This window comes from Gastrolobium bilobum, unplaced genomic scaffold (assembly GCF_033153095.1).
Source record: "Gastrolobium bilobum isolate Gb01-03AN ecotype WA unplaced genomic scaffold, APGP_CSIRO_Gbil_v1 utg9061, whole genome shotgun sequence".
NCBI classification, from domain to species: Eukaryota; Viridiplantae; Streptophyta; class Magnoliopsida; order Fabales; family Fabaceae; genus Gastrolobium; species Gastrolobium bilobum.
In genome coordinates, this window is record NW_026897738.1 from 147,525 (window position 1) to 154,148 (window position 6,624).

Consider the following 6,624-nt stretch of genomic DNA (forward strand, 5'->3'; position numbering starts at 1 on the left):
TAAAATTATGATTCTATATATTTATAGAAAACATAAGGTCACAATTCAAAAGGCACTTTTTTTTTTTTTGGATTGCTCCATTGGTTTCCGGGGCTTCGCCCCAACTATGTCCAGTCCGACCCGGGTAGGTTACCTAGCATTGGCAGGTGAGTCTCCCAACGAGGATTTTTGTTGATGAAACAATACATCTATTCGACACGAAAAGACACATTTTCAATACCAAACTACTTATTCATAACCTATGAAAAATCCAACAATCCCTCACATGCATAAAAAGTTAATTCATCGTGACCAAATGCATATGAACATGAACGCAAAATGTGCTTCCTTGACGAGAAACAATTGCATATAGGTAGGGGTTACCTTTGAACCTTCCCTAGTGAAACCTATCAATATACTCGGTCAATCAGTGGTCATGGCGACTTAAACTGTCGACCTTTTGTGTACACCAAGGCAATAAGAGTCACATAATTGCTTCCTTAATATTGTTGGTCTTTTCTTGTGCCCATTTTGGCCTTAGGACACTTGCCTGGTTTTGCAAGTGTTCTAGAGAATCAGCCTTTATAAATTCTCGTAGAAGCAGCCCTCACTTCATTCTCACATAGGTGATTCCTTATGATGTAACTCAGCATACATCATCTAAACACATCAAATTAAGAAACCATTAAAAGCATAAATGTTTACCCTCATATACACACTATATTGTCATAGGCATAGTTAAAATCTCGATTTATCACTACGATTTTACGTTTTTACGATTTTTTTCATCAAAACGATTTTACCAATATTCCAAACGCTTTTACGATTTTTTTACATTACAATTTTACGTTTTACGATTTTTTAGTTCCTTTCCGATTTTACTTAAAATCTCGATTTTAACAACATTGGTCATATGAATGAGTATGAGTTTAGAAACTCCACGGTGTTTTAACAATCAATCATCACTTAGTTGTCTCTTTGAACCTAGTTCATGGGATCTCCACTCATCAAGGTAGAGTTACCACAATGATCAACAATTGATAGGCCTTAAACTCATTCCTTTCAACAAATTCCCCTTTAACTCTCTAGTCAAACCTTTAGTTAACAGATCTGTAATAGTACCACTAGAGAGTAATTGCCTCACAGGATTATGTCTCTAATATTTATATATATATATATGGAAAAATATACTCTTATGTTGTAGGAGAGAATTTTTCTCTCCTACACATACATCGATTTTCGTGTTACTTTTTTGGAAAAAGTGTTTGTCATTTTAAATAACATAACACTCTGTCCTTTTAAGAGAGAGACAGACACAAAAAAAAGTTTTTATTTAAATTTTAAATTAAAAAAAATTACCTACTTTCTCTCTCCCATGATTTCCATTTTTTTGTGTCTATCTTTCTCCTAAAATGACATAACTTATATCATTTAAAATGACAAACATCAAACACTACTTTTTTATTCTTTTTTCTTTTTCTATAGTGAATGGGTCCTACACTTGATTATCTCTATTGCATGAGAGAGTTATCTCCTATTGCATAAGATTAATAAAGCCCTATATATATATATATATATATATATATATATATATATATATATATATATATATATATATATCGAGACTTTCGAAACTTATCATCATACATAATATTCCTTACCCTTTTGTTCCCTACCTGACTATCAAAGTGTATGCACACTGTAGGCACTCGCTTCTACCAGTTCGAATTATCCTCAAGGAAGTTTCGTAGCACTTAGCTACGCCACCAACTTTGTCTGAGGCAATAGGTTTTTTGCTTCCATGGTCGACCTTGTAATACATGCTTGTTTGGATGATTTCTAAGACACAACACCCCCACAAAGTGCGTACACATACCCACTTGTGGACTTAGTTTCACTAGAGTCAGTGATTTAATTTGCATAATTGATCCACACCATTATTATTTATATATCCAATGAACACATAGTCCACTGTCTTTGGTTCGATTTAACCCTTTTTTATTTCGGATTCGCGTCCTTTACCAAATACTCACACACTTTAAGATAATTTAAGGTTGGTTTTCTACCTTTTTAACATTTCATTGGGAATGTTCTTAACTTTCTTGTGGGGTACTCTATTGATTATATAGTTTGTCATTAAAATGACTTCCCCCCCCCCCTCAAACCAGACGGTAACAACATCATTTTATTTAATGTCTGGTTTTTTTTTTCTCAACAATCCTGTTGGATTGTATTGCTTAAGGAGCCATCGTTTGGTGTAAAGTTTCAAACTCTAAACAAAGTTCCTCGAAGAGTCATTATAAAATCTCCCTCGATCGCTCCTTAATTAATACCTTTAACTTTCAGTTTAACATTATTCGGTTATAACACATATTTCAAATAATAAATTCCAATTTAACCATAAAATGATTCACAATTGTCATGTCATTTACAACATTTCAAAGTCATCACATTGACTTTGATCATGTCATCACTATGATAGTCGTTCTAAATTCATATAATATCAAATATTTCAGTAGATATAAAACTCTTATATCCATCATGCTATAAAGTGCATTATGGGCAAGAATTATCATTTGCCAACACCATAAAATCACAATTTACATACATATAAAGACCATACATGTCAATATTTACAACATCACAAGGATTGATCATTTCCCATAATAAATAATATAACAATCAATTCAAGTAATAAACATTTCTTATTTCTCATACTTGTCATTTCTGTCACACAAACAGAAATCAAATCCGATTTAATTTACACACAATTAAACCTAACACATCAATCTAATGATTGATACCAAATTACCAAAAATTATGATAATAAAACCCAATAAAAGAAATTGCCAATGATTATTTATAATATTGCAATTTCAAAACTCTAGTTTTTCAAGAATCAGAATTCATCTCTAAATTTGTAGTCACAAAATAAGATTATCGATACAAACCTTTAACACATTGCTAATTTTAATTTTAAAGCAATGTGAATTTAAATTTTAGTAACAATTGGCAAGAAACAGAATTACAAACCTATAAACTACACAGATAAACACAGAAGAATCACAGTGCAGGCACAAAACCAATTAACCGATCATGGAAGTGCAGGTACAAATACGCAATGCAGAACAAATCCGAACAGAATTGAAATGAATTTGGTGGTGAATATTCAAATACGAAAAATGAGGCACAATTCCAATTCATGAAATATTGATCAAATGGTATGCGTAATTGTCCACACAAATTCAATATGAAACTTTAATCGTGCACGAAATTACAAATACTATTCAACATGAAAATCAAAAAGCACCATTAAGTACCGTTTAGAAAATCATGGAAAGACGAAAAATTTACACGCAGATTAGTACTAGTGTTCCAGATAATATGAAAACACGAAAGTAGGGACTAATGGGTGTCAGATTTATTCAAAAAAAAAAAAAAAAACTATACTGATCGGAATCGAAAACACAGATTTAACATATATATCATGTAAAATTGTTTTCGAATTTCGTAAATTGAAAATATCAAAATAGGAGTTCCACCAATTGAATATTCACAAGTCAAAACATTGAACACAATTAAAAATTCCATTTCTGTTACTCAAACAGAAAGTATGATCAATCACATAGATTAATTTTTTAATTGCACAATAAACAGTATATTAAAGTAGAAATATAAAACATACTAAGCACAGATTCAAAGCATAAAGGGCATGTTTGGTGCATAGTATAGGATAAGACCTGATAGTATAAGACCTGATTGAATTTTAATACTATCCAGCGTTTGGCACGGTATTGTATAAAATAATATATTGTATAAGATAATATCATTTAGTATTTGGTAATGCACTATATAATACTATATAGGATAAAAATAAATATTTTTAATAAAAATATCTTTTAATAAAGAATTTATATAATTCTTCAAAAAATATCATATGATATTGATTTTTATAAAAATTTATTGAACAGTGTGTCCAAAACAAATTAATTTGTATAAAAATAAAAATATTCAATATTTTAAAAATTAATATATTGAAAAATTAATTTTTATTTTAATATATCAATATTAAAAATATATTAATTTTTTAGAATTGCACTGGTCAACGATGTTAATAATACACTAATCTCTTATCAGGCCTTATTCTTCCATCTTAGGCCGGATTAAGTTATACATCGTTTTGAATCTTTTGATGTATTAAAGGATTATGCTGTATAAGCTTATACTATACGATAGTCACATCAAACAACTGAAAATGTCATAACGTATAGTATAAGCTTATACTATCATGCCTTATACATCACACCAAACAGTCCCAAATTGTCTTAAGATTGTTGTTGAAGAAAGTGGATGAATAATCACCAAGAGATTTGATTTCGTGGAACAAAGATGCTATAATTAAATATATAATTAAAGTGCAATAAAAATAAGGAACGAACTCACATGGTATATATGAAAAAGATGTCAATGTGTAGATGAATCCGAGCCCAACAGATGTTGTCTCCTTAAGACAATTTGTTCCCTCTATGGATGCCGAAGGTTGTTGAATGATACAAACCCATGATCCCATGAATATGTAAATGCATCTCCATGTTTTTTGTATTATTTAGTTGGGTAGTTATTTTCCATTTTGTTTAGTTTGGTAGTTACTTTCCATTATGTTTGTACTGTTTATGCTTTAGTTGTAATCTTTATTTAAAGACCCATTATGAATGAAAAGATATCAGAAAATTGCTTTATTTAATTTATTTTTCTCTTTTTCTTAAGCTTATCTTTTTTGCTAAAAAGGAACTTATCATTTGGTGCTCTCGTTGAGAGTCGAACTGCGGAAAGGGCTACCTGATAGGTGGGTGAAGCCGTCCAAAGGAGGAAAGGGCTATCACCGGGTCAGAGTGAAAGCCATCGTGGATATCGACCTTAAAGGGGGTGGCAATGTTAGGAGTCCCACATTGATTGTGTAGGCAACTAGTGTGGGATTTATAAGGCCTTGGACACTCTCACCCTTTGAGCTAGCTTTTGGAGTGGTGATATTATGGGTCCCTATCATTGAACAATTGTCTTCCAAGATAGAACGGATTGACGTATTCAAGACGATGGCACTACCGATCAAAAGCTCGAACAAACAAAACTAAATGTTTGAGGAATCACTCTATCTAATACTATGAGCGAACTTTTGATACCACCGTCGCATGTTAAAAGTAAAGGAAAAAAGATGTGGATCCTACCTCTTTATGAGAGTGAAAGAATGTAAGATGTGTTATTTAAAATGGCACACATTTTTCCAATGTTATAAAGTTATGAATATTATAAAGCATTCAAATTTTGCCACTTGGATTTTTCTTTTCTTTTTTTCATCTCACTTTCACATTCTCTGCCCATTTTTTATTGGTGTTCCCCACTGAAAAAATGGTACCACGGTTCTACCATAAAAAATTCCCTAATACTATGGTATGGATGCACTAAACTAAAATTCTAATTCTATATATTTATAGAAAATGTAAGGTCGCAATTCAAAGGGCACTTTTTTGTCAATGAAACAATACATTCGTTCGCCACGAAAAGACACTTTTGTTCGACACGAAAAGATACATCTATTTGACATGAAAAGACACATCCGTTCGACACGAAAAGACACATTCGTTCGACACAAAAGACACATTTGTTTGACATGAAAAGACACATTCGTTCAACACTAAAAGACACATCTGTTCGACACGAAAAGACACACATTTTCAATACCAAACTTCTTATTCATAACCTATGGGATTTAGACCCAAAAATCCAACAAAAATGAGCTTAAGACTTTTTATTTTTATACTAGTATAAGAATAACCTATCCCAATATATATATATATATATATATATATATATATATATATATATATATATATCGGTTCGCTTTTTCTACGGTCAATGTAGATAATTTATCTACATTGAGCCCAAAATGACGTCATTTTGAGGCGGAAATCAAGGTTTTTTGTAATTATAATTTATTTCAGGGTTATAATAGTCTTTTTCATTATAATTTTTCAACCCAAAACGAAGTCGTTTTGGGAGCGAATGTAGATAATTTATCTACATTCAATGTAGAAACATTAAAGGCTATATATATATATATATATATATATATATATATATATATATATATATATATATATCATATTATTATTATTATTTTAATAATTTTGTAAAACAAATAAATCTCAAATTTTGTGGTTCACGTGTGGAACTCACACCACTCCTTCCAAAATACGGAGAAAACTCCATCAATTTGCATTATCAAAAATCACAAACACCTTTTCATGAATTTGTCACCTCATCATGGAGCTTCATATACTTTGTTCTATCCTATTCACCTTTTCATGAATTTGTCACCTCATCATGGAGCTTCATATACTTTGTTCTATCCTATTCACCTTCTTCTGCATTTTCCATGCAATATTCATCATTCTGATTCCTTCAAATTTGAAGAAACCCATCAAAAACTTACCACCTGGGCCATGGAAACTACCACTTATAGGCAACATTCACCAATTTTTTTCCTCACAGCCCCATCATACTTTGAGGAACTTAGCAAACCAACACGGACCCTTGATGCACCTTCAACTTGGATCAAAGACACATATCATAGTCTCTTCAGCAGAA